This window comes from Trachypithecus francoisi, unplaced genomic scaffold (genome assembly GCF_009764315.1).
Source record: "Trachypithecus francoisi isolate TF-2019V2 unplaced genomic scaffold, Tfra_2.0 Lachesis_group7, whole genome shotgun sequence".
NCBI lineage: Eukaryota > Metazoa > Chordata > Mammalia > Primates > Cercopithecidae > Trachypithecus > Trachypithecus francoisi.
In genome coordinates, this window is record NW_022681472.1 from 31,650,424 (window position 1) to 31,660,576 (window position 10,153).

A 10,153-nucleotide genomic window follows, 5' to 3' on the forward strand; every position below is an offset into this window, starting at 1 on the left:
GTACTTTTATAATTCTCCACCGCGCCCTGCCAATATTTTAAACGCCAAATTTTTCAAGTTAGTAGCAATTGTGTTGTGGCTCACATAGATTTAAATTATTATTAGGTCTTGATTCTGCATCACATCTCAGTAGTCTTGTATTTTGGTTGTGGGTATTTGTTTCCTGGGTCCACTTGAGGTAAGACAAAGTACTAGGACCCACAGTAGATGATATACGCATTTCCTATAGGTGAAGCACTATAGGCCCTGAGATTTCTGCTTTATACCTGAGGATTTTTTTTGTACTTATTAAACATTAAACTTAGAGACAATTGTGCTGTCACCTAGGACTTCTTCCTCATAAGAACAAAGAATCATGCCATAGAGACACAGATATAGAGGTAGATATAAGGAGAGTAGAACAAGTAAGCATTCCTAATTTCAAAGACAAAAAAAAAAAAAGAGGGCATAGTTTCTTAGAATAACAGGAGCAAATGACATAGAAAACAAACAAACAAAAAATGTCATTTGATTTAATCAGTTCTGCATCTAAGCCCCGCCTCTGAATTTGTATGCTATGCTACTTTGAATGTTACCTTCCCTTTTGATCCTCAGATTCATTGTCAGTACAATGTAGATATTATCAGATGTAGTATTCAAAATTTTAACCATCAATTTAGAACAGTTTGAACAGATGGACACTGAGGACCTTAGCTCCTCAAGCCACTCCTTGACCCTGGGATGGGCAAGTGTCAATCCTTTAGTTGTTGTATCAAAAGGAGATATGTGTATCCTGGGATGGTACTGGGGTGTCAGAAGCTATGGGGAAATAGATTGTGGAGAAATGTTTTGAACAATAGGTATTTGCTAACCAGTAGGAGTTTTAAAAAATATTTAAACTGGTGCATAAGAGTTTAATGCCACTTCAGTCGTGATGATTACATGATAATAAGTATATAAAATAGTTCATTGAGTAGATAAATAAATGTGGTTATTATTATTAAGAATATAAGGTCAAATACAATGAACAGCAGAGAAAAAAATGAAGAAAGTTCATATTTAGTAGATAATTCCAGAATAAATCTTTGAAACCTTATCACTTAGACCTTATTAGAGTTTCTTTAATTTACTCAGAAGTAAAAACAAATCAGTGTTAATATTTAAAGATAGTCAAGAACTGTAAAGGGTTTGAGGTTTTATCCCACCTGAGAGCTAATAAGATAATCTGCTACAGTTTTTGAGAGCTAGAAAGAAGACGAGATCCTGGGTCAAAGAAGAAAGTTACTGTTTTTCATCATCCAGCAAGCAGCATGAGCATCAACGTGTTTGTGAATTCCTTTTGTCCTGAGGTCACATGAGGTGGCACTGATGGGCCCAGATTAAGTCCTGTATGTTTTGTCATTTGCAGGTATCTTATAAAATGAAGACTTTTTAGATAGACTTTTTTTTGAGTTTTGCAATGTGTACTTAAGACATATTCATGTGTTTTCATGGCTCCATAGGTCATTACCTTTTTATCACTAATACACTTCCAAACCTTCTTCCAAAGTGGATGTATCATTTTTTATTTTCACTAGCATTAAATGAGTTTTTGGTATTGTCAGTTTTTGCGAATTTTAGCAATTCTAATTATTGTAGGAATTTTTATGGAATTGTTTATTATCTTAATGTTTATGGAATCTGTAGTGGTGAATCCTCTTTCATTTCTGATACTGATAATTTGTGTCTTCTCTCTTTTGCTAGTCGGGCTTGAGGTTTACCAATTTTACTGATCTTTTCAAAAAACTAGTTCTTCACTCTGTTAGTTTTTTCTGTTTTTTTTGTGTGATTTAAGTATCATTGATTTGTGCTGTAATTTTTATTATTTATTTTCTGCTTGTTTAAGCTTACCTTGCTCTTCTTTCTTTAGATTCTGAAGGTGAAAACTTAGGTTACTGATATTTAGATCTCTCTTCTCTTCTAATATATACACTTAGCAGTATAAATTCCCATCAAAGTACTGCTATTGCTGCATATCACGTGTTTTGACATGTCACTTTTTCTTTTTCAATTAGGTTGAAATATTTTAAAATTTGCCTTGAGACTTATTCTGTGATCCATGTTATTTAGAAGTGTTTTATTTAATATCCAAATATTTGTGGATTTTCTAGCCATGTTTCTTTACTTGATTTATAGTGTAATTATAATCTGAGAACATAATTTATATACTTTATCTTCTTTTAAATGTAAGTGTATTTTGTGGGCCAGAATATGGTCTCTTTTGATGAATGTTTCATGTAAACTTGAGAAGATTGTGCATTCTTCCATTATTGAATGATGCTATATTTGTCAGGGTTCTTTAGAGGGACTGAACTAGCAAGAGATAGATAGATGGATGGATGGATAGATAGATAGAGATATAGATAGATAGATAGATAGATAGATAGATAGATAGATAGATAAAGGAGAGTTTATTAAATATTAACTCACACGATCACAAGGTCCCACAGTAGGCTGTCTGTAAGCTGAGGAGCAAGGAGAGCCAGTCTGAGTTTCAAAACTGTAGAACTTGGAGTCCAGTGTTAGAGGGCAGGAAGCATCCAGCATAGGAGAAAGATGTAGGCTGGGAGGCTAGGTCAATCATGTCTTTTCACATTTTTCTTGTTGCTTTTTATATTCTAGCCGTGCTGGCAGCTGATTAGATGGTGCCCACCCAGATTAAGGGTGGGTCTGCCTTTCCCAGCCCACTGACTCAAATGTTAATCTCCTTTGGCAACACCCTCACAGACACACCCAGGATCAATACTTTGCATCTTTCAATCCAATCAAGTTGACATTCACTATTAGGCAACCCCTTGTCAACTTGAACCCATACACATCTTCTGAGATCATACATAATCTTCAAATAAAGACAATAATAAAAGTCATAATTACACCTAACATAATAAAACTATCCTTTCTACAACTGTAAATGTACCAATCCTCAACCCAAATACTATTACATAAAGTTAATAATGCTTAAATGCTTATGTGAAGTCAATAAATCTTATGTCACAAGACAAAGGAAAAAGGAAATAAAATGAGGATAATTTCATAGTACAAGTGTATACATGCACAAACATGTTGTTAACAAAAGAAGGAGAAAATACTCATGACAATTACAGTCTTCATTTCTGCAGCTGATCACGTGGTCATAGCTGGTATTGATGACTACCTTCCTCTACTACCCATTCTGTGTTCCCTTTAGCAGGTGGTGTTCTTTTCCTGGTGGAGTGACCCAAACCTTCATTCCTGAAGGGTGCGGGCAATTTGTAGACCTGCCTGGACTGGACTGTTGTAGTTTCCCACTGACCTTAGTCACAAGGCATGGTAATTAGAGATGCCCTAATGGAGCTCCTTTATTCGATGCGTACTCTTCCTTACCTGCTCCTTGTGGTGTAGTAGACTGATTTCATCTTGATAGTCCAGGTCAGTCACACCAGCCAACACTGTAACTCCCTTCTTAGCCTGTTCACTTAAAGGTAGGAGGAGCCCAAAGTGTCCAGGTGGCAGTCTTAACCTCCAGTTTAATGCAATCATCGTTATGTCTCCTTGTGGCAGTGTTCCTCCCTCTGGAACTAAGACCTCTAGGTCAGCAGAACGTAATGTGGGAATTGGAAGCAAAATTTTGCTAGTGAAACACTCGGGAGAATGGTGAGTTGTGCCACTCCCACTGATGCATTATATATATGCCTCTTCCACTATTTATTTGATGTGAGTTTTTGACCTGTATAATTTTACTTCTGCCTGGAGAACTTCTTTTAATATTTTTGCAAGGATAGTGTGGATAAATTTGCTTACTTTCTGATTGCCATGAAATGTCTGTTTTTTCCTCACTTTGTTGAATGATTTTGCTGGAGATAGAATTCTAGGTTGTTTTTTGTTTGTTTGTTTACAATGTAAATATTTGATTCCACTCTCATGGTTGCATGGTTTCTGGCCAGGGGGTCACTGTAATTCTTATCTTTTTTCCTCTATAGTTTGGATGTTTTTCGCTCTCTGGCTTCTTTCAATATTTTTTCTTTGTCTTTGGTTTTCTACCATTTAAATATGATATGTCTAGATGTAATATTTTTTATACTTACCCTGCTAGGTATTCTCTGAGCTTCCTAGTTTTGTCCTTGTATACCTTCTGTTAATTTTGTTAAGTTCTCTAGCATTATTACTTTAAATATTTCTTCTGTTCTTGTTTCTTCTTCAGATTACATGTATGTTACACTTTTAAAAAATGTTCTGTATATTCTGCTCTGTTTTATTTATTATTTTTTCTCCTTATTGCATTTCAGTTTGTGAAGTTACTGACCTGTATTTAAGCTCCCTGATTTTCTTTGTTTGTGGTCAGCCTACAGATGAACCTATCAAAAGCATCTTTCATTTTTGTTATAATGTTTACATTTTAAACATTTCTTACTGATTATGCCTTTAAATTTCCATCCTCTATTTTCATTACCAAGCTATTCATATGTGTGTTCTATATTTTCCTCTAGAGACTTTAATATATTAATGATAATTATTTTAGTTATTTAAAACTGTCTGACAGTTCCATCATCTGGGTCATATCTTAGTCTTGTTATGATGTTGTTTTGTCTCCTTAGATATTTTTTGTTTGCTTGTCTTTTCACCTGCTGTGAAGTTTTTGTTCTAACTTGGACATTTATATTGGATATTAGGAACTGAGTTAAGTAGGCACTTAATGTAAGAATTTATCTTACTGAAATTAGGAGTTTCACTGTGTTAATAGTTTACTATAGCCATAGGTGCCAAAGATTTTAATTTCTCTAGTTATCTTTTTGTGTGTCTCCTCTTACCTTCTGTAAATCCTCCTCCGCAGAGTTTGAATTTTGCAGTTGTTTTAGCTGCAATTCACTGTTATACCAGATCCCTTTTTATGTGGTGGTCATACATGGAGAAGCAGAAGTGACCTATAATCTTCTAAATTGCAGTCATTTAATCATCTTGTACCTCTGAGCTGTGACCTATACAAGCGTTTCTCCATTGCTATAGCCTTTTTATCCCTTTTATATTAGGCAGGAAGCAAGAAAGAGGTGGAGTTGAAGGAATATCATTCCTTCAGGTAATAGAAGTTTCTGGAAAAGGCTTTGTTTTCTAGATGTAGGCATTCATTATGGAGAATGCCGTTGGCATATTTTGCAATGATTACTCTCTCTTCTGTCTGCCACAACCGTAACTGGATCTCTCTTAGATGTTATAGCGATCCTCTTGTTCCCAAATGGTACGATTCCTGAATGACAAAACTCTTTAAAAAATGTGCCCCCTTACCACGATGGCAGCTCCAGGGTGTTTCCAACTTTTACGTTAATCTATGTTCAGTTACAGCAATCCATCAAAATTACCACTTAAGCGCTTCTAGCAGTTTACATTTCCAGTGGGTGGCATCTGCTCTAGGTAAGTATATCTTGGCTGTAACTGTGAATTTGCCTGTCTCTACATCAAGTGGCAGTTTACCCTGCAATCTCAGTTCTCTGATGGGTGCTAGAAAAGTTATTGATTTTCAGTAAGTTCAGTTTTTTGTCTTTGTAAGCACAGAGTGACAATTTCTAAGCTCTTTACATGTCAGAATTAAAACAGAAGCAAATCATTTTATTTTTCAATTATTAGTAAAACATTTGCCACAGTTTACCAATTATGGTAGTATATGATATACTGATGGCTAGGGGAAGTGGGAAAATTAGTATAATCATCATCATGGTCATTATCATTTTCAAAACGTTGCAAAGGAAAGAAATCATAATATGACTCTTTTCTAAATTGTCATGAATGATGAGATGGGGAAAATAACTTAGAATAGCTCTATTTGTATTGTATCCTCTTTTCTTAAATAAGAATTCTTCACCTTCTATAAGGCTGATAAAATAAATGTCAATCAGAACCTGCATAAAAATAGTTTTCCAGCTAAAGGAATTTTATGAAATAAAAAGCATATGTATATTTTCTATGAATAATGAAATGTAATTGTAACTTAAACGTCTACTTTTGTAGAAAAACAGAAGTGAGAGGGACTACTGAATCTCAAGAGAGAAATGTGGGTTTGGCATGTTGGTTTTAATAATTTATGAGGAATAAGTTATTCCAGTCCAGTTTGATCCACTTTTCTTCAAAACTTGACACACATTTTTGATCTTCTCATCTTTCCTTCTCACCATCTGAATTTTTGGCTGTAATAATTTTTCTATTGTTATCGTCTCTAATCACCTTTTATCAGCCCTTCTCATGTATGCCTTCTTTCTTCTGCTGTACTTGGTGTTCATGTATTTATTTGAAGGTTATCTGTCTTAGCCTATTTTGTGTTACCATAAAAGAATACTAGAGACTGAGTAATTTATAAAGGAAAAAGGCTTATTTAGCTCATGATTTTGCAGGCTAATAAGTTTAATTGCATGCCCCTGGCTTCTGGAAAGGGTCTTTATACTACATGACAACTTGGTGGAGAAGGTCAAAGGGGAAGCAGATACATGCAAACAAGGAGATTCCTGAGAAGAGTCCTGGCTTTATTACAACCCACGCTCTCAGGAACTGACCCATCCCCGTGAGAACTAATCCAGTCTCACGATAATGAGAAACCACTATTTCAAGAATAGCTCAAAGACATTCATAAGGGATTTGTCCCTATAACGAAACACTTCCCACTGGGCCCTACCTCGCAACACCACCGTATGGGGATCAATTTCAACATGAGTTTTATGGGGTAAAATAAGCCATATCCTTACCATAGTAGTGTCCAATTTTCTTCTTAAACTTTTAAAAGAGTAGAAACTCAGTATCTCACCTGGTATACTTTATAATCTAAGGATGGAAGACACCATTACACAAAAATTCTTTGAGATCTCAGAAATAATCAGTGTCTCAGCATTGAATATGCAATTAAAAAAACAAGGCAAATATCTCACAGTGTACAAAAATAGTTATACACCATGAACAAGGTAGATTTGTTCCAAGTATGCAAGGCTAGTTCAATAGTCAACAGTGAATCAATGTATTCCTACACATCAAAGACTCAAGAAGGGAAATCATATGATTATATTAGCTGATACTGATAGAGCGTTACAGTCCAACAGACATCCGTAATGAAAAAGTCTCAGAAACCTAGGAATAAAGGAAACTTAAAAACTTTGATAAAGAACATCTGCAAAAAACCTACAGCTAACATCATAATTAATGATGCAAAATTGAACACCTTACACTAAATTGACAACAATGCAGGGAAGTCCGCTCTCACCACTAAGTTGGACCCAAAGTCCTAGTTAGAGAAATAAGACAAGAAAAGGAAATAAAGGTATTCATATTGTAAAACAAGACGTAAAATATCTTTAGTTACAGATGACATAATTGTCTATGAAGGAAATCCCAGTCCACCAATAAAAAAAACTGGAACACATTAGCATGTATGTCAAGGTTGCAGGACACGAGATTAATGTACAAAGGCCAATTACTTTCCTACTACCCTTAATTAACAATTGGACTTGCTTACTTTTAAGAAACATTTATGATGGCACCAAAATTGAAATAATTAGGTATAAATCTAACAAAATGCATGCAGGCTCTATATGTGGGAAATTATAAAAATCTGAAGAAATAAAATAAAGAATATCTGAATAAAAGCTGTCATATTCTGTGTTTATAGATTAGAAGACTCAATAATGTTAAGATATCAGTTCTTCACAATTTAATCTATAGTCTTAATGCTATTCCAATAAAAATTTCTGCAATTTTGTAGATATTAACAAACAGACTAAAACTTACATGAAAAGGCAAAACATGTAAAATAGCTAACACCTAACTGATGAAGAAAATACATTACTCAATTTTGAGACTTACAAGTAGCTATAACAATCAATAAAATGTGGTGTTGGCAAATGAATAAACAGATAGATCAGCTGAACAAAATAGAGAGCCCAGAAATGGATCCACACAAAAAGTCAACTGATGTTTGACAAAGAAGCAAAAGAAATTCAATAGAGGAAAGAGAGCCTCTTACTTCATTTCGAAAATAAAGATAGCATTTTAAATAAATGGTGCTAGAGCAATCAGATGTCCACACAAAAAAATAAGCTAGACAAGATAAAGATCATACACCTTTTACAAAAATTAACTCAAAAGGAATCATAGACAAAACTGTAAAAAAAAAAAAAAAGCTATAAAACTTCTAGAAGAAAATATAGGAAAACATATAAGTAACCTTAGCCTTAAAACGAGTGTTTACATATAATACCAATAGTGTGATTCATGAAAGAAAAAATTGATAAATTGGAGTATATTAAAATGATCAGTTTCTGCTCTGTAAAAGACTCTAAGAAAATAAAAAGATGGACCATGGGCCGGAAGAAGATATTCGCAAATCACAATCTGAATATACAAAGCACATTTGAAACTCAACAATACAAAAATTAAAATGAACAAAACATCCAGAAAGATGCCTTGACAAAAAATATATACAAATGGAAGAGAGGTGTATACAATGATTCTCAACATAATTTTTTTTGGAGAACAAAGTTAAAACAATAGTGAATTACCACTTTATGCCTATTAAAATGACTAAACTCCCCCAAACATTGACAATATCAATTACTGCTGAGGATGCAGAATAACAGGAACTCTCATTCATTATTAGTGGAAATAAAAAATCCTTCAACCACATTAGAAGACAGTTTAGCAATTTCTTCCAAAGCTAAACATAATCTTTTCACGGGATACAGCAATCACACAGGTATTTATCCAACTGATCTGCAAATTTGTGCCCACAAAAAAATCATTCTTGCAAATATTTACAGCAGCTTTATTTAAAATTTTCAAAATTGGAAGCATCTGAGATGCTATTTAATAGCTAAGTGAATAACCAAATTGTGGTACATCTGTACAATAAAATGTTTTCAAAACCAAAAGGAAATGAGTTATTAAGTCATGAAAAAATAATAATGGATCTTATAATAAATACTTATTTCTAAGTGAAAGAGTTCTGCCTGGGATGTTGCAGTGTACAAGGATTCAAATTCTCCACGTCTTTGGAAAAATTTTTTCTTTCCCATTAAAAAAAGTATTATAATGACCATCTTAGTAATTTTGAAGTAGTATCTGATTGGGGTTTGAATTTGCATTTCTTTAATGACTCAGGATGTTGAACATCTTTTCGTGGGTTTATTGACCATTTGTGTGTCTTCCCTAGAAAAACATCAAATCAATTCTGTCCATTTTTTAATTGAGTTAGTTGTTTTTGTTTTCGTTTTGCCATGAGAAGTTTTTATACATTCTGGATACTAGAATGCTATCAAATATGTGATTTGCAAATACTTTCTACCATTCTATGAATTGCCTTTCTCACTTTCTTGATAATGTTCTTTAATGCATAAAGTTTTAATTTTGATAACACCAAATATATATATTCATATATATATATTTGGTTGTTCGTGCCTTCATATCTAGGTTTCATATCCAAAGCTCCTTTGCCAAATCCAAAGTCATTAAGACTTACCTTTATATTTTCTTCTAAGAGTTTTGTGGTTTTAGCTCTATATTTAGTACATCTTTATAATTAATTTTTATATCTGCTGTAAGGTAGCAGTTCAACTTTATTTTGCATGTAATATCTAGTTTTTCCAATACTATTTTTTAAGAAAAATCTTTTTTTTTTTATTGAATAGTCTTGGTACCCTTGTGAAAATCAGGTTGCCAAAGACATATGTGTTTATTTCTGGACTCTCAAGTCTATTTCATTGGTGTATATGTTCATCATTCTTTTGATCACAGTAGTTTTTTAGTAAGTTTTGAGATTGGGGACTGTGGGTTTCTCAAATTTGTTCCTCCTCTGGCTTCTATGTTGTATCTCTTTATAGAATATCCTTCTTTGTCCTGGCAGGCAGTTAAACTCCTTGCATAACAATGGGAGATTTTCAGCTATTGTAAGATGGATCTAGGTTATCTTTAGTCTAGAGATAGTTTTATTTGACTACTGAAGCCTGACCTATCTTGGTCTCTATTGAAAACATATATATACACACACACATATATACACACCATATATATACATATATATACTGTATATATACACATATGTATGTATATATACATATATACAGTATGCATACATATATGTATGTATATACATACATATATATACACAAACATATGTGTGTGTGTGTGT